The sequence below is a fragment of the Pongo abelii genome, chromosome 11 (assembly GCF_028885655.2).
Source record: "Pongo abelii isolate AG06213 chromosome 11, NHGRI_mPonAbe1-v2.0_pri, whole genome shotgun sequence".
Taxonomy (NCBI): domain Eukaryota; kingdom Metazoa; phylum Chordata; class Mammalia; order Primates; family Hominidae; genus Pongo; species Pongo abelii.
In genome coordinates, this window is record NC_071996.2 from 107986577 (window position 1) to 108011500 (window position 24924).

The 24924-nt window shown below is 35.2% G+C and overlaps 1 protein-coding gene across 7 annotated transcripts in view; it reads left to right on the forward strand.

Annotated features, from left to right (window-relative positions):
- The window catches only part of PARD3B (par-3 family cell polarity regulator beta), a 1076689-nt gene that overhangs the window by 141392 nt on the left and 910373 nt on the right, over positions 1-24924 (forward strand). The window lies entirely within an intron of this gene.

Below are 24924 nucleotides of genomic sequence, written 5' to 3' on the forward strand. Positions count from 1 at the left end.
TATTCAACTAAATGCCTGAGGTGTGAATGTGTTTCAAAATAGAGAATACAATGGGGCAGAAAGTTTTATGAAGAATTACAGTGAAGATTTTTCTTAAAGTAGCTGGCAAACAACTATCTTGAGTGATAGTCTTATTTTCATTGCTACAGTAAAAGGCACTAAATTGAATACTCCAAAAAGTTTGAGCGTGTTCTGCCATTTATTTGGGAATAATCCCCTTGCAAATATCTTGTTTTAATGAGATTTTTCTTCTGAGACTACACAGAGGAAGGTGTGAAAGTATACTATTTCATTGCAATACACATGATTATTGCTGTTGAGACACGTTTAATACTACAGGTTTGGCTCCTGTCATCAGTGGCTAATGTGTTTTCCAAAACCAAACTCTGTCAGAGAGATCTAGCTTTCAAAGTTTCTTCTGTTATACATCTTTAGTGCTGTTTGTACAAGGCTAATTTATATTTGTAAACATGTTTCTCTATATTTTTTCCCTGTAATCTCAGGGGTGTGTATATGTACATTTTTGTGTTTTACCTAACTGTACTGGAATATAAATAAGTGATTTATTAAACTCAGGTAAAATTTATATTTTTCTTTTTCCATAAGATCTCTTCAGACTGTTCAAACTTATATTAATCTTTGCAGACATTTTATACATTTACTTTTCATATTTTATTTTGTAATTCAAACCTGTTTTGCTTTATGTTGTTATTAGCGATTTTATAGTCTATTTAGGGAGATAACTAACTAAGTTTTATAGTCTATCTAGGGAAATAACTGGCTATCTAGATAAACCTAGTTATCTCCCTAAATAGATTGTAAGCTCCTAGTGGACATGGACTGGGAGATTTTTATTTGTGTGTTTTTGTTAGTAGTATCTGGTATAATATCTTACACAAACTTGATTCCCAAAAATACTTACTGAATTAATGAGTGAAAAAGACAGCTTTACTTTCTATACTTGACTCTTGCTATATATAATTTCGATATATACTTCCTGTTTATTTAGTTGGTCTCAGGGTAAATAAAAGGGTAACTAACGTATTATTAACCTTCAGAACCCTGAAGAAGGGTTTTTACTTCTTTCACCCCGTTTCACTTTCTGCTTCTTCCCTAGGGATCATCTTCTTCCTTTGAAATAATCCAGATATTTTAGTTGTTTATTAATGTAGAAGGCAGTTCGTGTCTTAAATTTCACTGATGCCCAGAGCATTAAAATGAAGGGCCAAAAAATGGCAAGTTTAGGAAGGACCAGAAGAAAATGTCTTACCCCAGCTTCATCCAATACCTCATTACTAGAAGGATAAGTCGATGAACAGTGCCCAGGGAGATAATTTGTCCTATAGAGCTCTCACATTTAGAGCATTCTTTTAAGCTATCTCAGCAATGCAGTTTATAACCATAATCCACTTACTACACACAGAAACAGCTTTATTATATGTAATCTCTGTTTTAATAGGACTCTACCACCATTACTAAATAAGGTAAAAAAGTGAGATAATCAGTTAAAATCCTAGCCGAGGATCAGTACTGCTTGGGTTCAGCTTTAACAATTCTGTTAATGTACTTCAGTATTTCTACATGATGCCTAATTGGTATTGTTCTGCAGAGTTTATGAGAATTTATACTTTTCATGTTGCTAGAAAAAAATGTGTTGCCATTTCTTCCTTTTAAAAAATATGTAAGTGGCACGGTGGCTCACGCCTGTAATCCTAGCACTTTGGGACGCTAAGGTGGGTGGATCACGAGGTCAGGAGATAAGGATCATCCTGGCTAACACGGTGAAACCCCATCTCTACTAAAAATACAAAAAAATTACACAAGAGTGGCATGCACCTGTAATCCCAGCTATTCAGGAGGCTGAGGCAGGAGAATCAATTGAACCCAGGAGGCAGAGGTTGCAGTGAGCCAAGATCACACCAGTGCAGGCCAGCCTGGGTGACAGAGCAAGACTCCATCTCAAAAAAAAAAAAAAAAAAGTGAAAAAAAGAATTTCTTATTTTTCTGACAACCTTGGTAATCTTAAGATTTCTTTATAGTCCATATGTCTAGTGTGGAAAGAAGGCCCTGCCAAATTTCATTTTACCTTACTTTTTGGCAGTTTAGATTAAGAAGTAACTGTAAATGATGCTTTGTGGATGCTTAATGACATATCAGTCTCACCCAGGATCCTTTGAGGCAGTGTTGAGCTTAGACAAAATAACAGTTCACCTGTTTGCAAATTGGCTACCTAATAATCTTTGGCATTTAAAATGTGGATAGAGAACAAGTCCAAAGAGGCGCGGATAGATGCACATAATCATTGTGCTAACCCCAAAATATCTCACCTCCTAGGAGAGATTGTCACTCCAGGTGAGAAGTGGCATTAAGGAACTGTTGGTCTATTGCAACGTATCAGGCAGGAAAAACAGAAACTTACAAAGCAGGGGAGGCTGGGCCATTTAGTGTAGGGTAACACCATCCCATACACATCAGTAAAGGTAGAAACTAGAGGTTAAATGATATTCTACTTAAAATTAGAGAAGGCTCTAACAAAGTTCAGCCAGTGTTCTTAAGAAATGACTTTTAAAACTTGTGCCTAAAGTGGTTTGTCTTTGGTCTTACCTCTGTTATTTCTTTGGCCAACATAGTGCTTGGCGCATACATGGTGTCTGCTTGGGAGCTTTGGTTTGTTAAACCTGCTTTCCTAGTACAGCTTCCACAGGGACCAAGTCTCCACTGTGTTACACTACTTCTAGCCTATATGTGTCAAAATATTATTGGAACAGCTTTGGAATATTGCATCTTATGATAACTATTTGTATAAAATATTGTGCTGAAACTTAATAATTATCTGGTTGTGACAGTTATTCTCAAGATTCTTCAGTTTGTCTATCAGTCTGATGATTCAAGTTCTTTGGGATAAATATCTAAGAATTGTAATTTTACACTCATGTCTCCTCTCTGGTTGCTAAAGGCTACCAACTTAGTTCACCCAATAGTAACAACCTAATCACTGATCACTAGCAATGGCCCAGAGTGTCTTAGGCCTTTATTTATTCTACTTTATTTTAAAGCAATCCTGAATATAAGAGCTAGTGTTATCCCTATTTTTAATTTCCAGAATAATCACAGAAATTGTAAGTAACTTGCCCAAGATCACACAGGTAGTAAATGGCACAATCAGACTCTGGAACCTAGAATTTAAATTTCTATAATCTTATTTCTTCTCTGATGTGTCAAGCAGTTTGGCGTTTATACCTATAATTTCTATTATGAAAATTCATCAGTCATAAATTAACATGAATTTTGCTTTTACATAGTCACCACCATTGCTAAGAAAAGATTGGTAATAGACCAAACTGTTGAGTATAACAAAACAGTTGAGTATACAATTTATTAATTATAAATTCAGAATTAATATGCCATACATATTTAGTATATTTCAACCGTGTTTGCCTATAGCCTGCATCTAGTTTATTGTGAAGGCTTGTCAGCTCTACCTCTGTTGCTTTCTTTTGCATCCTCTTTTTTCTGGGACCCAGATTATTTGATTCAGATACAGTTTAATTTCAGCTGGACTCTGTAGACTGCACTTGAAGTCTAACCACCATATGCAATTACAAAGAAAAACAAGTTTGTATTCCGGTAACTACTTTTTTGCACCAACTATAGACTGTGCTGTTTTCAGTAGGCAGAATAATGGCTCCCCAAAGATGTCTACTCCCTAATCTCTACAACCTGTGAATATGAATGTTACATGACAGACCGTCTTTGCAGATGTGCTTAAGGATCTTAAAATGGGGAGATTATTCTGGATTATTTGGATGGACCCACTGTAGTCACAAGCATCCTTATAAATGAAAGAAGAAGGCAGGAGAGTATTAGAGAGATAGGTGTGAGAAAGACACACCCAGCCAGTGCCAGCTGTGAAGATGGAGAAGGTGCCACCAACGAAGAATGTAGCTGGCCTCTGACATTGGAATCAGTAAGGGAATGGATCCTCCCCTAAAGCCTGCAGAGAGAACACAGTCGTGCTGATACCTTGATTTTAGCCCAGTGAGACTTGTTTCAGATTTCTTAACTGTAAGATAATAAATTTGTGATGTTTTAAGCCATTACATTTGTGGTGACTTGCTACAGCAGCAATAGGACACTAATACATACACTGCCTCTTTTCCCATTTTAACTTTTAAAGTGATGTTAGTCTTCTCAAATTTCATATTGACTGGGCATTGAGATCCTGCAGGACGAGAGAAATGCTTTGTACTTCAGATGGGTTCCTTGTTCTTTGCCTTCCTCTCAAAGTCCATCACAAATGATCCTCAGTTTATTGGGTGAGCCTTCACTCTTTGAGACTTGATCTTTAAATATCTAATTATGCTGTTATCGTCTATAGTGTAGAAATTATTTCAAAGTCACAGTCAAACAGCCTTGTTCACTTATCAGTTTCTCACTGCAGTATGTAAAGGCCCCAAGAAGTCTGAAGACTGATGCTTAGTAAACTACTGCAAAGCTTAATGCTTCCTTCCTAAGTATTTTTTAAGTGAGCATGAGAACTTCTGAGTATTAAGCTTTTTAAAATGATTGTTTTCCTTGGTAATTGCCATTATTAATTTTTGGCTTGGTTGAAGAAGACAACTGCAATATAACGTGAAAACATGGCAATCTATAACTTCTATTATATAAACTGAATTACTGCCATGGTTTCATTAACTGTACAAAAGTTAATATTGTATTATGTAGTAAAGTAACATGGAAAGATGCCTCTGTTCTTGACTAAATTTTGCCTATCCTAGGGGGCTAGTTTGGAGAGATGCCAGTGGTTTTCAAGGCTTCCAAGTGAATTGCCCACTGGATCACATGTGATATCTGGTATTCAAATGTTATAATTTCAGTTCAGTTTTATCTCCTATTAGTTATCTGTCCTTGGGCAAGCTTCTTCATTTCTCTGGCCTTGGTTTCCCCATTTGTAAAATGAATATAATGTTCTTACAGGGTTGGTATAGGAAAACTAGGTAGGTAAACTACATAAAATTTTAAGTATAGTATAGCATATACTGAGAACTCAAATGCCGTTATATTAATGATACTATGGTAGTGCTGTTACAGTATTTTTAACGTAGGTGTTTTGATGTTACCATTAGATGTTTTTAGGTATTTAAACGTCAAAGAAACTATTTTACTGTACATTTTAACTGCTTTTTAAACAAAACTTATACAAATTAAAGTTATTAAATCGGTAAAATAGTTTTGTAAGAAGATATTGAATATGACAGAACATTTGGATTAATATATTGTTATTATTTGAGAAATGAAAATGCCAGTATGATTAAACTGGAAATGAGAATCCTTTTATCAGAACATATTATTTGGTAACATAAGGAGCATTTGGAGATCTAACATGATTTTAAAATGGAGACTGGTTTGCGCAATGCTGCGTGAACTAGTGACCTAAAGCCAGGCTCTTTATCCTTCAGCCAAATTGCTTTCTGAACACTCTGTTGCCCTCTAGTGGGTCTACAGTTACCCAGAAACCAGCTCACAGGAGCTACTTCCTGAACAGGATGAAGTATTTGGTTCTACTTTATTCGAAAATAATTTTTGCTATATTTTTTAGTACAACTCACAGACTCAGGCATGGAGAATAAAGCCAGAGTTTGCATATATTTCCCTGTGCTTTTGTGCATCTTCTAGTAAGGGCTAAAGGAAATTCCTTGCATTTATAAAAACTCCTCTTTTAAATTTATTTTTAAATTTAGACTTCTTCCCGCCTTCCTATTTGCTGGCTGAAAGATTAATGGCTGGTGGTGATGAAGTGTGTAACTTTTTCAGTCTATAGCTGGACAATCTATGAAGTATGTTGTGTTTTCTGGAGAAGGAGAATGCTAAATTAAGTTAAACAGCTTTTTTTTTTTTAAAGGTCCTGATTTATTTCATTTCTGAGCCCTCATTTTATCAGTAAGATTTCCATCGCAAGCTAAAGTACCTATTTTAAGGCCACAATTAAAAGAAAAACAAATCAGGATATGATGTGTTTTTGTTTTTCCTTCAAAAAGTCTTACTTTGGTTCATGGGAGTTGATGTTATAAAAGCACAAAAGCACATAGAAGTCTGGAGAAGGTTTCAGAAATAAATGCAGAAGCTCCTGAAGAACAAATGAATTACCTTGGTCACGAAATTTTAGCTCAGAATTTTCAAGATTACTCTCTGCTTATAGAATTACCAAATTATAGAATCATGGATCCAAACAAGATCTCAACAGTCATGTGGATTAAACTCATCATCTTTCAAAAGAGGAAATATCCTACCCAGGAAGAGGTTATAGAACACCATGTCTGTAGCTGATTTAGTTCCTGAGTCCATTTCTGCATTTCCTCCCTAGGATGCTGATAACATCTCATGCAGATCAAAACTACTCAGTTTCAAGTTGGCTTCCTCCATTGACGTCCTTGTTTTTGTTGGTTAGGAGCACCTTCTCCTAGTCTCCCAGGCTTGAACTTGCAGTTATTTTAAAAATTTAGTTATTTAATAAAGCCAATTTATTCTTTCCTTTATCCTTTCTCATATGTTTGTTTTTGTCTTTGAATTTCCACAGCTACCAAATTTATATCCGTAATATTTCAGGCCAAGGTTACTGTAATTGACAAGAAATTGGTCGTCTTGTTTTTAGTCTCTTCCTTACCCATCAGCTGTTTTTGTGCCTCGTGTGTAGGCAGAATGGTTAAGATCTTGGATTCTGGACAAAAAAGTCAGTTCATTTCTTGGCCCTGTTATTTGTCTAGTTTTGTCCAAGTTACTAAACCTCTTTGTGCCTTAGTTTCATCATGGATAAGTGGAACTAAAAATAGTACTAATTATGTAAGTTAATACGAAATGTTCAGGAGACACCTGGCCTGTAGTAAGTCATCAATTGTTATTGTAATTAACACACTATTAATAATGTAAACTACATTATTTAAAAAGTATTGCTTAAATCATATTATTCCTTTTAGTGTATACTGCATCAAGTCCAAACTTTGTAGCCATACATTATATTTAGAGGCCTCACAATGCCTCCAAACTTTCTCTAAACCCACTTCAACCTCAGTGGTGGCGAAACTACTGTACGATTTATTATGCATCATGCACTTTCTAGCTCCAAAGCTTTTTTTCTTAATGTTCTACTTGTCTACTATATCCTTGTCCCTATTTCCTGCCCATCAAAGATTCAGTTTATGTTGTATTTTGTATTATTCAATATTAGCTACATAAGGAGGGGGTCTTGTTTTATTCACTGCTGTATTCCCAGTGCCTGCAGCAGTGCCTGGCATTTCCTAGCTGTTCAAATAATTACACAGTCAATGAATGAACGTATGCTTTGAGGTTTTGAGTAAGCCATTCAACCACTTGTAACTCCAGTTTTTCCATTGGTAAAATGAGAGTGATAAATGATATCGTTCACACCGTATTATTGGGGAAGTTGAGAAAGTGTGCATGAAAATACAATGGAAATTACAAAGTGCTACATATGTGTAAAAAATGTATCTATTCCTGCTGTTCAGTTCTTATGAATTTTTCAAGATCAAGGTGAAATTGTATTTTATCCCAGTCAACATTTGTAAATCATCTCAATCTAAAGTAAATTCTCCGTGCTCTGAAATTTTATAGAAACGATTAAGTGGTCTTTTTTTCTTTTTCAAATGTTACTGGCTAGTAACATTTACCACTTACCATCTTGAAGTTCTTAAGAATTTTATTGTTTAACTTTTAAGTCTTAGTTTTGTCTCTCTAGGTGTCTTGTGTGCTGTTTTAGGACTGGGATGATTGTTTAAAATATTTTTTAGCCCATAGACTTCTTGCTTATAGTTTGGTGTTTCATAAATATGTTTAATTTTAGTTAGTGATAGAGTGGGAACTAGAATTGAAGATTTCTGGTTGACTACCTTTTTCTTCGACCAAACTACTTCGTCTCTTTGAAATATTTTATTAGGAGACAGTTTGTGGGCATGTTTCAACCTCAGAGAAGAATTTTGGAATCAATGCCTTTGTGACCTTACTATAGCAAAGGCAAATAGTGTCAAGACATAGTAACTTAAACTACAGTAATCTTGATGATGGCCATGTCAGATATGTGCCTTCCGCAATTTAGTTGGTTGACAACTATAGTGTGTATGGGTATATGTGTGTATGTATGTATGATGAGAGAATCTGTGCACAGATGTATGTATGTGGAGGAGTGTGTACACTTGCCCTGAATTTGTTTGCTTGTTGTGTACAATTGTAACACACAGGTTTCATCAGAGGTTGGAATGAAATGATCAAGCTCTATGGTATTATTAATTTAGCTAAGCATTTGAGTACAGTGAAGAGTAAACCATAAGAAAATGTTTGATATGTGTATAAAATTTTAAGTTTGGTTGGAGGGAAAAACCCAATAAAATTTGAGATCACAATAATGCTTTACTTAGAGCTAAAAATGTAATTCAAAATAAGAGTCAATGAACACTTTCATCTTTACAGTATGCCTTTCACCATATGTTACATTACTGGACCCAGTTCTACCAATTTTCTCTCTCACATTAGCTTCTTTTGAAGCTATTTATATAGGCATATCTATGGCCTAGGGGTATGGGACCATTTTTTTTAATATACATCTGTTTTTTTACTTATGTAACTTACAAATTACAATCTCATTGTAATACCTAAAATTATACCAAATGGAAGACTACTTAAGCTATAAAACATCTTCTTTTAAAAATGCAAATGCCTGTGAGTGCTAGTGTCAGTCACCAGTACCTGTGTGTATTGATTCAGATTGTTCTCCACTAATACCTAGCTGAAATCAACTTCACTAAAGCAATATTGTAGAGTGTCATGTGGCAGAGCACAGTGCATTGGCAGTTTGAATTCAGGTTTTTCTTATTTTAAGCTGTCTCAACCTCAGTTCTCATGTTTATAAAGTCAGCTGTTAGGAGGAGGATCAAATGAAATGAAAGAGTATGTGGTAACATTTTGAACTATGATGTATCACACAAATATATCACTTCTATTCTTGCGTCTTGTAGCAGCAGCCCTGAGGTATTTAAGCAAACATTTCTGCATAGCCCAGAAAGGGCTTGTGGTGGTGTGAGAACACAGAGCCAGGAACAGAGGAATGTAAGAGAGGTTTGGAAGGGAGGAGGATGGTTATGTCAAAAGGCCACTCTTCTCTTCTTGCCATCTAGTAAGGTGTTCAGGAAAGAGGTAGTGCTGAGGAGTATAGGGAGAAGTAGTTTTCTGAAACAAAAATTGCATTTTTCTTTAATATTGAATGTGGGTGGTAAGAAAGGATATCAGAACTTCCATGTACAGACTGTCAAGGAAGGTGAAAACTAAAGTACAAGGATAGTTGTTCAGAATCTTCCCAAGATTCCAGAACCTTGATAACGTCTGTGTAGATTATCAGGTATCATGTTTGCTGCCTATTTCTTAATGAGTAATGGCAGGTTCTATAAAATGGGAGGTGGGTGCTTTGAAACGATAGGAAGGATGGGGGAAGGTATCTCTGTCTTAGGTTAGGAAAAATCTCAAGAAATAAAATGGAAAGTTATGAGAAAAGCAGCTGAACACCTTAGATCTCATGATTTAACAGGAGAAAAAAAACAGAAACAAAAAACAGGCCAACAGTCAGGACACTGCTCAGTATGGGCAAATAACCACTGAACCTTAAACAAGCAACTATTTAGTTACTTGATAGTTTCACCAAGAGATATTTGCTATTGAGCAATTTAATGGGAGTAACCATATACCAGACTCTTAATTTACTATGCTGGTTCTCCTATTTCCAGGACCTAAACTCACTTTATGTTATTAATTAGCCACATTGTGAATCCAACAAGACGTTTTTGACTTGTCTTGGAATCAAACTGATGTTTGTCACACTTTTATGAGGTACCTGTTCCAAATTCTATATAAACCCCTTGTATTTATAGATACATTTTTGGTAAATAAGAATATTCAGTTTCCTTAAGCTTAGGCTTTTAAGTTGTAGCTTTTGAAAGTCCTATAAGTATTTAATATCACATTTAGAAAGAAAGTGTATTTTTCCTATCATGTGAATATGGAAACTTCACTTATAGAATCGCGGCAGGATTATTAAACTTAATATTTACTCTTTTAACTTTTTAAGTTATCTTTTTAGCTTTCCTTCTTTTGATGTTATGAATCAGTTTTGAAGGATCAAGTGACATTTTCTTAACAATAAAGAAGAAAGCCTCCTTGTACAGACTTTAAATCAGGAGTGAAATAGCATAGAAGCATGTTCAGAAATAATCTCTTCATTAATCTCAACCAAAACCATGTTACAATTGAAATACACATATTTATACAATACTCAACTACAAACAGACCAGAAAGACTGCAAAATAATATGATTTGAGATTATTCTAATAGCCTAACAATCTTAAATATGCATATACGTGTGTAAAAGTTGAAGAATCTCATAGTTCTTAATTGATAACAGGGATAGAAGTTGATTTTCTAGACTGCTGGCTAAGTGTGGCCACTGTATACCAGTTCAAAATGAACCTATTGTGGTAAAATGAGGTGTTCTAAGCAGTTCACCTTTAAAATGGGAATTTTACAGAGCTCTTGGTTGACTTAATAAGAAATGGAAGTACCTAATGTTAAGACTGAGGAACCTGGGACTACAATTGAGAAGAGAGGGTTCAGAGGGAGCATGCTAACTGTCCTCAACTATTTGAGTGATCATAGAAAAGGTATAAATTCATTCACTATTGTTCTAAGAAATCGGGCCAGTGGTGTTTCCAGAAAATCTTTTTCAGCTGAATATAATGAGCAGCTTCTCAATGAAGCACATGCTGCTTTCTAACACATGAGCTCATCTTAGTCACTGAGACCAAGTATATAAGCAAGAGTGGAGCAGACATCTGCCAGGAATTCCTTTTTTAGTTTTGCGGTTTGATTAGAGACTTCTAAAGGCCAACTGTCAGCCTCTGAGGCATGCATTTTGGTCTGGAAATACAGGATTGGCCTGTGTAGTCCGTTGTGATACAGTGTTGTTTGCTGACCTCACATCCATTGTCCCCTTTCTCCCTCCGGTTGTGTTCAGATTCTCTCTCCCTTCAACTTGAAGCCCATATGGTTCAGTGCATGTGACTACTCACCTGCAAGGGTGACCCTGGGTGGCCCTTCGTCTGTTACTAATATTTAGTTCCCTGTGACAGTGATTACTTTGGGAATGGTCATGTGATTCAGTTTGTGCCAAATATGCTCAAGGAGAGATTTGCTGAGGCCTTCTGGGAAAGATCTTTTCATCTTGTGGGAGAAGTTTTCTCCGAATTTTATTTTGTTGTTGTGAAGTTTAGATCCACGGTAGCCATCTAGCTTCCAACATGAGAAGAAATTCAGGTCCCAGTAATCTCAGGAACATGGCTTCAGAGCCAGTGGGTTGAGTCAACTCTCAAGACCCTCCTAACTTGGAACCTCCAATTACACGGGCCATGTATTGCCTTACATTTACGCCTGTTTCCATTGCGTTTTTCTGTGACTCACAGATTACGGATTCTCTTTGGTTACCCTGTTAGAGAAGCTTAGGCTCTATTTTTTGGGCTCCTCTTTATTTCCATTTGATTAGGACATATTTGTCCTAACCTCTTTCAGTTCTATACATCATTAATTGGAAAGTTTTCAGATTGTTGTTCACATTTCTGCCAAATTATTTAGCTCCTTTCTTTCAGAAGTTTTTGAATTGTCAATGAAAGAATTACACATCTTAAACTCTGTAGGGGTAAAAATGCATATTCCAGTTGTTTGGTTTGCATAGCTTAGATTTACTCGGCAAGATGAATTTGGAATTTTTTCATTTGGTGAGAATTATATCTTTTTATTTTAAAGTCTTTGTTATCCTTGATTGTTGATTGGGTTTTTTTTTTTTCTGGAAAAAATAATTAATGCTATTTAACACATCTGTTAAGATGTGTTTGTCATAAACTCTCATTATTTCTATTATTCATTACTTCAAAAATTATGTATTGAGAGCCAATATTCTAGTGACTGGGAAATCAGAAAGAGTTCTGTCTTTAGCCTTTTTAGATACTTAAAGTGTAAGTGGTTACGTCAATGCGTGGTCTTACGGAGTAACATAGAGGCTATTTTTCCAATTGATTTCTTTAAAATTCTAGCGTTCCTCATTTTTATTTTAACAACTTGGAAGAAAGATTTGACACTAACTTCAAAATGTTTCTTCAACTGGGTGCAATCCTATTTACATCAAGAAACTGGAGACTATATTTAAAGCAAAGAAATATAAAAAAGAAAAACCTTGGGCAGTTTAAAAGTTTCTCAGAACTCAGAGTGAAGTATGATATCTTTTAAGTAATTATCTAATGGCATGAGATAGTAATGGGGTTAATACTCCAGCTTCCCCTTAGCTGTGAAGAAGTTTTGCAATTATCAGCTTTCCCAAAATTATCTCAAAAAATAATGAAGCCCTTGACCCGACATATGACTCTTTTCTTCTGACTCTTTACCCAAGTTATAAAGAAGTGTCTAGGTGCCCCTGGTGTAGCAAGTAAAGCCTGGAGACTCCCAGGGAGCCCTGGGCCCCTAAATGGGGCAGACTGGGGATATTTCTTGTTCACCGAGGAAGTGGGGATGCTTATGCTTGGACACTGAAAACACGCCTGTGATATATTCAATGTACTTCATGTCCAAGCAATATAAAGACAGTGGTCCTTTACATTGTGACATTGAGATCACAATCATTCCTTTCTGAAGTGGCTACATGGCTGTCAAAATCAGGGTTCTTTAAACAAGCTTCAGAACATGCCCCTCTTCCCTAACAAGACAGAATAATTTAGTATATTTAGGAAGATTGGAGGTTAAGTGAGTGAGATTCCGGGAGGATTTGTAAGAACACTATAGAAGTGTTGGGGGTGGGGGAGATAAATGTGATGAGTTAGAAAAATAAGTAATTTGCAGATTTAGTGTGCTGATGATTTAAAAAGTGCTGTAATGAATGTTACAATAAGACAAGCAACAAAGAATAATGTGATAGACAATGATACAATAATGTTTGGGGAGCCCCCATGTCAAAGGCATCAACACTCAAACTATTTACATGTCTCTTTCTCAAATGGAAACTTATTTCTCAAATGGAAATAAGGAAGTTAAGTAGTTACAATGATCGAGCATAAAAATGGATGAAATATTTTGCATTTAACAGAGACCAGTCTGAGATGAATCTTGTATTCATCTATATAATGCATCAAAATATAGAATGCAGCTTCTGATTGGCCAAGTTAATTTTAAACCTTAGTATTTTTTATATGTATACACACTAACAGAAAATGTATCAAGTTGGTCTGTTCCAAGAAAGTCTAGGTTGAAAACTTGTGTATTTCCTGCCACATTGATACTTGAAATAAATATTCAAATAAAGGTGGAATATTAAAAATCCTGCAGTACTGTTCTTTAAATCTTTGCTGTTTGTTGGAAGTCAGAAGCTAACATTGAAAATTAGATTTATTGAGATGAATACTTCAAAGGCTGTTTCCTGGTATCTTAATTCAATATATTGCTTTGCTCTTTTTCCAAAACAAATATTTTCCTCTTATTTAAACAATGTTTTCTTTTATTCAGCTATCTGATGGCCTAATGTTACTGAAAGTTAACATAATAATTTGGGACTTAGAAACTTTATTTTACTCCCAGTTATAACTTTATTGGAAAATTTAATTTTGTACAGTGAAAATAATTATGTCTGGAATACTCTGAGCACCATTTTGACAATAGCACACCTTATATGAAATAAATAGATTTTTAAAAATTTGATAGTGTCTTCATATAAGGAGAGGAATATAGCTCTGGATTGAATTTTTGACACACAGTCTTTTATTATGACATCTAGTTGATTAATACTTCAGCCAAATCAGTGTTTTATAGAATCTCTTTTCACTGTCCATTAGATCTGGAGCTACAAGCATGCATAAAACCTGGAATCTGCTTTGTACTTCTCATCATTTACTTTGGGGCAATGCCAGTGTCTTGGTTATAGTGTTTGAAGTCTAAATGCTTTAAGAATTCATCTAAGGCAGGACAATTTTTATACATGATTTTCTTATTGTATTTGAGTGACAGTGTTTAAGAATTTTTTAAGGTTAAAAGGTGGTAGGACAGAATTTTCGAATAAGAGGCACTTTTGTATGTTTTTTCCTTTGTTTTAAAATTGTTAAACTGTTAGCTGTTAAACCCAGCACTACTAAAAAAGTTAGTACTTGTTAAATGTCAAAAAATTTTAAATATGGTAAAATACCAAGATGAATACCAAAATCATCTGCAATCACATCAAGCGGGAGTAGTCATTATTAAAAGTTGGGCATATAGATTTCTTTTGTATATCTGTTGAAGCATAAATATTTACATTTATACTTTTTCATACAAAATTGTTTTAGTAACATGCTTTTCTTTGACTTAACACATTTTGCTATGTATTTATTCTTTGAAAGATGATTTTCAATGTGTATTTGTCCCATCCTTGTTTGAATGGGGATTTTTAGCTTTAGCTTCCTTCCTTTGCTTTCTACTTGAATATTTTGCTATAATTCTGATAAATACTCTATTTACTGTAATTAAAATGTAAAAGCAAGATGTGTTTTCAGTGTAAAAATCCTGGGATAAATTAGGAAAAGGACTTTTAACCCTATAAATACAGCATAGAAGTCTTGTCTAGAGAACTAAGTAAATGTCTATACTCATGGGACTTACTGGGCTGGTTGCTTACCTAGGTAGCTGAATATTCTGATTTCTTTTCTGGTGTTTGGAAGAAAAATTTCCATTTGTTTTATAGGTGATTATTGGTAAGTTATTAGCTGTAGTTTGCTTTTAAAACGTATCTACCTTGAAATACACATACGAAAGGTTTAAAGGCAAATCTAACTTTTTTTAAATCTGAAACTCTATTTTAAGTTGAGTGTTATTTTCTTCTGGATTTAACTGATTTTCAGCGTTTTATTAATGCCATAGAATTCTAGAAGTATTCACCAATTGAAAAGAAAGTATTTAACGATAACGTCTACTGAGGAAGCAATTTTATTTTATTATTTTTTTTTCTTTTTCAACTTTTAGCTTCAGGGGGTACATGTACGGGTTTGTTACCCGAGTGTATTGCATAATGCTGAGATTTGAGTACCAATGATCCTGTCATCCAGGTACTGAGCAAGGTACTGAAGAGTTAGTGTTTGAACCCTTTCCCTTTTTGCTACCTTCCCCCTCTAGAAGTCCCCAATGTCTGTTGTTGCCATCTTTATGTCCATGAGTACGCGTTGTTTAGCTCTCACTTACTAGTGAAAACATGCCATATTTGGTTTTCTGTTCCTGAGTTAATTCACTTAGGATAATGGCCTCCAGCTGCATTCATGTTGCTGAGAAGGACATGATTTTATTCTTTTTTATGGCTGTGTAGTAATTCTATGAGATATATGTACCACATTTTCTTAAGCCAATCCACCATTGATGGACACCTGGGTTGATTCCATGTCTTTGCTACTGTGAATAGTGCTGCAGTGAACATGCGAGTTTATGTGTCTTTTTGGTAAAGGATTTGTTTTCTTTTGGCTATATACCCAATAGTGGGATTGCTGGGTTGAATATTAGTTCTATTTGTAGTTCTTTGAGAAATTTCCAGAGTGCTTTCCAAGGTGACTGAACTGATTTGCATTCCCACCTACAGTGTTTAAGTGTACTCTTTTCTTTGCAGCCTCACCAGCATCTGTTGCTTTTTGACTTTTTAAGCCATTCTGACTGGTATAAGATGGTATCTCATTGTGGTTTTAATTTGCAGTTCTCTGGTGATTAATAATGATGAGCATTTTAAAAGTATATTTGTTGGCCACTTGTATGCCTTTATTTGAAAAGTGCTCATGTCTTTTGCCTATTTTTATTTTATTTTTTTCTTTTTTTGAAGGAGTATTGCTCTGTCACTCAGGCTGGAATACAGTGGCAGGATCTCGGCTCATTGCAGCCTTTACCTCCAGGGTTCAAATGATTCTCCTGCCTCAGCCTCACAAGTAGCTGGGATTACAGGCACTGGCCACCATGCTTGGCTAATTTTTTGTATTTTTAGTAGAGATGGGGTTTTGCCATGTTGGCCAGGCTGGTTTCAAACTCATGACCTCAGGTGATCTGCCTGCCTTGGCCTCCCAATGTGTTAGGATTACAGGCGTGAGCCACCGTGCCTGGCCAATAGGGTTATTTGGTTTTTTTTTTTTTTCTTGTTCAGTTGTTTAAGTGAAGAAGCAGTTTTAAATGTGAAAACTGTAATTGTTGAATTATAAGATTGTAATTAGAATATTTGTCATGATTCCAATTAGAATTTACTTTATTGATAGTTTATTAATTTTAGGCACAGTGCTAAAAACATTGTTTATATTATCTCATCGATTATTTAAAATTACCCAGTGAGATAGACCTATTATCCCCATTTTACAAATTGGTAAACTAAGGCTCAGAGAACAGGATTAAGCGGTTTGCACACTTTTATAGAGCCAGTACCTGATTAAGCCAGGACTCAAACTCAGATCTGTCAGTCTCCGAAGCCAGAGTTCTTAACCACCATACTTAGACACAAAATTTGGTTTTCCATTTTCATGTTATTTTTCTGGAACTCTACTGTCCCTGCACTTGCTCATTTATGAGATGTTTGTCCCTTGAGGCTGTATCCATTATGAAGTTCATGTAAAGAGAAATAAGATGCTTCTTGTTAAAGAGATGGGAATGGGTGAGGTTGGATGGGGCAGTCAAAGGAAGTGACAGCTAGTTTATTTCTGTTACTTTATGCTCTTGTAAAAATACAGAAAAGATTGTGAATTTCTTTACTTTTATGAAATGTTTTAATTTCTGTAGAGTTGCCATGCATTATTCAAGATTATAAAATGATTTGAATTTCAGGAGCAGACAGATTTTCTGATGAGGATTTCAAGCTGTGTAATTATGAAACCCATATAGGTTAAAAGTTCAGAACTCGTTAGCTTAATCATTAAAAAATAACCAATTCATAAGCATGGCATTTCATTTTAGAGGGGTACAGTTAAAATATCATTTACTAAAGGACCCTTGGATTCTGCTTCATGTCCCACCACACACTGAGAATGTACACCACATAGTTTATTCTATATTATTGTATAATTTATAAAGAAAATTCATATTTTATAGTGGTAAATTAGACGCCACAATGTAGGGCACATTTCTATAATTTTTTTTAAAAGTTTTCTTGGCACCTTAAAAATTCAAGGAAGTTAATGAATGAGTGCCAAATATCAAAAAGGTTAATTAGAACCTGTTACATAGTGTTGAAGTATACATTTAGGAAATGATTTGTAAAATTTTTCCAGATATGGCATAAATGTTTGAGAATAAAATATAAGAAAATGAGTGCTCAGGTATGAAGGAAAATTTGTATTGTGCTAAAGTACACATAAAATGTACCATCTTCATCATTTCTAAGTATGCAGTTCTGTGGCATTAAGTGCATTCACATTGTTGTATAACCAGCACCACTATTCATCTCCAGAACTTTTCATCATAACAGTATTTTTTATTTTGAATAAAATCATGCAGATATTATTGAGAATATGTTTGGATTCATACAGATGCTTGGAATCTTTAAAGGTTTTAATGTATCAGTATATGTAAAGATGAACGTTGAAATTGTAGCTCTTGTTACTTCAGGTAAGACACATGACATCCATTGATGCAACTGAAATCTTTACCAGCTTTTGAAATACTGTCAGAGTCATGCATGTTTTCTTCGGGATGAAAGGATATTGAGAGGAAAACTATATTCAAATATAAACAATCTTCATAAAGAACCATCTGAGGTGATTAAAGATACCATGATCATCAAACAGTTAAAGGTGGAAAATAAAATATGGTATTTATGAGAATTTTGACTGGCATGAAGGTTTTAATGCATATTATCTTGCTTTGCTAATCAAGGTGATTGAGATGCACTTGCCTGTTAAATAGAACTTGCTCGTGGCTTTTAGTTATCAGAGATTTTACATTTATCTTTTCTTCATTTGAATGCTACATAAACCTTCCCTTTTGAACCTGAGGGGGTCACTAATTTTTTTCCTAGAGTGCTACTCTTATATATTGAGAATATTTTTTCCCCTAATGCTTGGAGAATGATAACAAAAAAGAATTTTTTATTGGTTCATTTCATGCTTGGTAAGATTCCAACTGTCAAAACATTATAAAATTTTGAACCTAGAGGCACATTTCATCACCAGAGTACTAATTACTGCAGAGAACTGGAGCGAGTCATTATGTAGTAGTATTTATTAGAGCTGCCCAATTTTAATGTTTTTTGGACCAGAGACACTTAAATAAAAGGTTAAGCAGTTTGGGCACAAAAGAAGGAAGAAAAACTGCTCAGTGCTTGCAACACGTCACATGTAGTGCAGGAAGGGTAGAATTAATTGAAAACTGTGCACCTACTTTCACCGACACTCAGCATCTTATTTTCAGCGATGAGCATGGCAGATGTAATTCTTGGTTTATTTTCACTGTGTTTAGTATTGGGAGCCGATGATGTGCTAGGCACTGGTGATATGAGGGAAACGTGAAAGACAAGGGTCTCCCTTCATGAAGCCCGTATTCTTGTGGGGAAAGGAGACAATAAGCAAAGCATCATTAATAATATAGCAAGTAATGCATGGTAATGGCTATAAAGACATACATAGTGGAGTAAAAGAACAGAGAGTGCATGGTTGGGGGAAAAGGCATTTTAAATCAAGCAGTTAAAGGAGACTCTTCTAAGGAAGTGACATTTGAGAATAGCAATGAATGAGGGCCATTTAAAAAATTAGTCATGTAAGAATTTAAGCATACAAATACCTCTCACATAATTTACATAGCATGAAGTACTAGAAAATAACAAAAATAAGGACAAAATGAAATAAAATGCACTATTAAACAAATATATTAACATCTATTTAATAGATGTCCGTTAAACATCATCTGTCAAGCTCCTGACTGACTAGATAGTAAGCTGGGGAGGAGAAAAGATAAAAATGTGTCTCTATACTTGGGAAAATTACAGTTTTAGTGAGTCATTGTGGTTTGCTTAAGAGTAGGTGAACAAGCAGTCCAAAGCAGTGAAGTGTGTGGAGGCAGCAGCAGGTACTTAAGTTTGACCGAACGCTAGCCAAATGCATTATAAGGTGATTGTTGATGATTTGTTCCTTCGTCTCCACCCCTCTTCCATCTGCAACTGACACTATGCGATCCTTTAGTGCCGATCATATTTCTATTCTAAATACTTGGTGCACAATAGGTACTCAGTAACAGTTCTTTGGGTGAATGGATGAGTGAATGAAGACAGAAGACAGGCTTTAAACTTTTTTAAAGTACGGTTTAGAAGAAAAAAGAGTATAGTTTTGCATGTCTTTGCAAGGGTGAAATTTATTTCATTTTTACATAAGAGTAAGGCGAATTGGGAGGCCGAGGTGGGAGGATCGTGAGGTCAGGAGATCGAGACCATCTTGTCTAACACAGTGAAACCCTGTCTCTACTAAAAATACAAAAAATTAGCCGGGCATGGCGGCAGGCGCCTGTAGTCCCAGCCACTCGGGAGGCTGAGGCAGGAGAATCGCTTGAACCCAGGAGGCAGAGGTTGCAGTGAGCTAAGGTCGCACCACTGCACTCCAGCCTGGGCGACAGAGCGAGACTGTCTCAAAAAAAAAAAAAAGAAAAAGAAAAGGGTAAGGAGAAATCCATCCAGATTTGAGAAGAAAATAAGGGACAGTGGGGAGAAAAAAGTCAAAACGCCAATGACAACTGATAGAAGAAGACTCCAGAAAATTGGATGGGGTGTGGTGACCAGCCTAGGTAGGGGTTTACTTTGAAAAATATGAAATGGCATTTTTCTTCAAAGGCAGGAGAAAAATAAGTCAAGTTGGACATGAAGAAAGATTTTAAGGTATAGAGGAGAAAAGTCTAGGGTGATGATCTCAGTCACATTTTAGTGGAGGTAAAAGAAAGGCCATCTGAAATAAAGAGGGACTGGAAGTCCTTGAAAACAAATGAGTTTCAGAATTGGAAATTTTTTAGATTTTTAGGTAGGTAGTAGATGCGTCTACTATATATTAAGTAACACTCCTCATATGGTCTTTGGCAGTACCCTGTAATCATAGACATTAATATTTTTCTAGCAAAACACTAATATTTATACCTGGTGAAATAATGATGATAAATAGTTTGCAGTCAATATAGTTTGTGCCAAACGTACAAAAAGATAAGAAAACACGCTTGAATATTGGAATAATGGATAAGAGATTGTGGACCTGTGCAATTTGCATGGCCTGTTTTTGTTTGCAGGAATGACTGAGATGAATGAAATTGTTTAAGATTTGAAAAGTAGCAGGATTTTTTTGAGCAGGGGAGCCAAGTAGCTGCTGTGATGTCTGATATGGCGGAGTGGTTTCTCAGTGAACTGCATCAGCATGTTCCTGTGTGTTTCTGTGCACTCTCCTACACATGCATATGTGTGCTCTGATGCCCAGCAACCTGAATGGAAATCCAGACCAGATGAAGCCCGAGTGGGACTGCAGATTTATTATGGTGGTGTTACTATTGTCAGGAATGTGTTCAGAGGCACTGAGAAGCTTAAATGGTGAGATCAGCATATGCTTTAAGATCCAAGGGTTAAGCAAGATATGAAGTTGCTGATGTTTTTAGGACAGTTTTTTGAGGAAATCACTGTTACAAACTTTTTGGCTTCTATTTTATATGGATATTTTTCTACATAAGTTGACGTATTATTGAAACTTTTCTTGGTATTTTATATTTTTATCACAAAGGCCAAGAAGCGTGCCTAGATATATCTAGTAGATGATGGATAACTAAATAAATTATTGTAACTATGAATTATAGCTTGCTATAAATGATCTTTCGTGACTAAATAAATGAATTATTATATGTTTGTGCATACACACAAACCTTTGTACTATGTTTTCCACACAGGATTGCAATAAGCCGTTTTTCAATATTGATGTGGAAATTCTGTGTATGTTAAAAATTATGTCTGTGGAGATTTGTGTTCGTTGACTTCATATAGTCTCGATAGAATATGGTAGAAGTGCTAAGCAATGATTCCTTAATATTAAAATTTTAAAAAAGGTAATGGAGAAAATAAAACCATCCTATGAGTTTCATGTTTTCAGCTTTTAATTTTACCTTGAAAATATTTCCTACTGAAGACTGTGAAGCTCTACCCAGAGGCGGCCACGGGGAGACCCTGGCATGGGAGTCTGCAGGGGTGAGGAGCAGGCCGAGAGACCCCTTTGGAGACTTCATCTCCTGGTCAGTATCTCCCTCATCAAAACTCCTGACCCACAGCAGGATGGGGATAGAACTCAAGGGTCAATGTCTCAGAACTGGGAGGAGCAAGTCCTCTTTTGTAACTGAGGAAAACTGTTTGACTATGTATAAATAAAATATTCTAATTATAGAGACAGATTTTTTTTCAATTGATTTGTTTTGTTTTTTAATTTTTTTGTAGAGACAGAGTCTCACCATGTTGCCCAGGCTGGTCTCAACTCCTAGCCTCAAGTGATCCTCCTGGCTCAGCCTCTCAAACTGCAGGGATTACATTGTGCCCAGCTGGAGACATATTTTTAATGTGTGTACTTGTGTTTATGACACACGTGATTTGTGATTATGGAAGAATTAAATATCCTTCATATAGAAGAACTAACATATATAGCATGAAACCTTGCTTTTGACATTACAAATTATAAACATGAACATTTTGGTTATTAGATTTCAGAAACGATCTCCTAATATTAGAAAGTAGACATAGATAAAGATATTCAGGTTTTGGAATTCTTTGATCAAATCCTGATAATAGTGAAATAATGTAATTATATCACTTCCACCTGTACAAAATTCTCCTAGTCTCAGTACTTGTAAGAACTTTATATATTAGTCACATCAGATAATTTAATTTCCATTTTTGTTTCTAGGGATTTACATCCTAAGTCTAATGTAAAATTCTTCTCATAGAATTGTACCAGAGTAATTTTCTATGTTAAAATGTATCCTAAAGGGCATAGTATATTCTTTTACTTTTTCAATATTGTTTAAGGTCAGAAACCACAAAGGCTTTTCCTGGTGGCATTTTTTTCAAAGCTATGATCAAGTGTCACCTACATAGACAGTCATTTGTATAGAAATCTTAAAATGCCTTTCTTAACAGCTTTAAATTGTCCACCTGGACTGTGGAATGCTAAAAGATATTGTTCTCAGTATTTTTTGGGAGCCAAGAACAAATTAAAAATCTTATTCTGGTGGATGAGATTTTCTAATTTAGCATAGTACATCTCAAATAAAAAAAGGCTAAAACTCAGTTGAAATATAAATGATGTTTGGGAGCAAGCTACTTAGGGAATGCATGAATAATGCTTGTTGCATTCCTTTTATTATAGTTTATTCCTAGATTATCTTACCCTTTTGAAAAAGAAATTCAGTTTCCAGAATTGTAAGGTAAAAATGCTTGTGTAGTCCCATTAATTTGGTACAAAGTTCTGATAGAAGAGTTCAAGAATGTTTAGGTTTGCCTTTACATCATATCGGTACCCAATAAAACATTTTCCGCACGGTGCAGAACGTACTGCAGTATTTTATGTAAGGGAAAACAGTACCGAGAGAAAACATAAATGAAGTTCTGCCAGACTACTGTGGAATTTCTGTGAGTTTCAGGTCAATGTATGTGGTTCCAGAATTAAATTAACTCATGTGGGAAGAACCAGCCTTAAGAACTTCAGTATGAGCATGTGTGTCTTTTATTATTCTACTTTATTATTCTCTTCTCTTTTATGACCTCTAGATTACAGTATCACAGTACATGCTACCTTTGGCTCTCTTTGAATGTCAGTTGCTGTTGAACACAGTGGACCATCTGCCTAGTGCCTTGTGAAGCAGATGACTTCTCCATGACAGTGTCATACGTTTGATGTGTTCAGTTGGGGAAATACATGTCTATATAGGTTAGGTCCCAATTTTCTGGGGTTCAACACTGAGGCATCTTAAGGTAACCAAAATCAGGCAAAAACCAATTTCCAGACTAGGAATATTGTGGTGTTATAGGCTACAGCTTTAAGGGTCATCACACTTTGCATGCTCAGAATTTTAAATTTGCCTCAGGATAAAGCATTTGCTAATAGCCAAAGGATTATTAACGTTAAAGGACTTTGAATGTTTAAGTGATTGTGAAATAATGGCTAGTGCATTTTTTAAAGTTTTGTCTATTTTTCACAGGACAAAGAAATCATAATTAAATATTGTTTAACCTTCTGAGGAAATCAGGGCCTTTTCCAAAAACAGAAAAAAATAAAATTTTATTAGTTTCATTGACTTGTAGAGTTACCTGTCTATTTAATACTTCCATTTCTTATGTTAAAATAAGATTTCAGAAAAATTCTGTGAGAAAAGTGATCAGGTCTTCTTCCTTCTTTTCTTTTCTTAAATTGACCTTAAATGGTGAGGTAAAGGTAGCATATATTTGGGAAGACATTGTCCTGCTGGAAAGACATTTAATTCAAGTTCTTGCAGGTCAAGCCTTAGGATAATAGAAATCTATCATCTAAGCCCCTGGTTGACTGGCACATACTGCCTAAGAAATGCCGTTTCCATATATTCTGAATGGAGGGAAAAAAGATTATGAAACAGATCTCCAGAACATACAGTGATCCCTTGATGTCTGTTAAAGCAAGTTTAAATTCTTTGCCCTGGGAGGAAATTGTTAGACTAATATGTATGTTGAGATATTTGATAGATTTTTAAGAGCTGGACTTGCAGTCGCTTGAAGAAATGTGAGGCATGCTCATGTGGTAGAAGTTTAGACGTGGGCTCAAAGTCTTGGGCACTCATTGGGGCTGCGTCCACCGATTACTGACTGGCTGATTTGGATGGGGGTTCTCTGTCTCCCTGGACCTCCCCTTTCTCCTTCCTATTCTCTAAAGAGTTGCACCTGCTTCATTGATTCTCAATTACTGATTTGAAGAATGATTCCATTAGATGAGTGTAGGAAACTTACATAGATTCTTGTCCTATCCTCTGTGTTGGGGCCCTGGAATCTGTATGGCGTCCTGTGCTGTTTTATTTATTTATTGTTGTGTAGTTTTTGTCTTCTCTCTAATTGCTGTCACTGACACAAGTGAAAACTCTTAAGCTGAAATGTAATAGCAGTCCTTCAAGTTCTGAACTGCTGGTCTAAAAATTCTAGCCCAGAGGATGTTGAAACCAGACCTAATAGTGATATTGATGATGAAGAAGGGAGTAAAGGAGTTTTGTTTGGCCTGTTGCAAGTCCCTTTAATCAGTGCCTTTGTAGAATTAAACAAATCATTTCTCTAAATTTTTAAATTTAATATTGATGTTGTGGCCATTATTACCTTGTATTAGCTTAACCAGTTTAATGTATTCATAGTTCTCAAGATTTTCTTTAGGACTAAAAATTAAATTATAGCATATTTTGTATGTTCTTATAACTGGACTTAAATGATTACTTATTTGTTTTATAGTATTGAGACAGCCACTTAACACCTTTGATTTTCCTCTTCTCCCCATATTTCTAGAATACTGACACTGCTTGTCTTACAACAAACTTTATGAGGAAAAATGAAATGACTGAGCGCTTTAAACAAGACTCTAGATTGATTTTTATTGCCTTTGTAATAGTTCATTGTGTATATGTAAATTACGTATTAAATATATGAACAGATAATAAAGTTTTTCTAATGAAGGTGATATTAATATCTAACAGCTACTAATAGGTAGGTAATAGGTATATGTGATCTCTGTGTTATGTCTTACAACTGCATATTGTCTCAATTATCCAAAAATAAAAAATTAAGTTATATATATATATTTATTTATTTATTTATTTTATTTTATTTTTTTC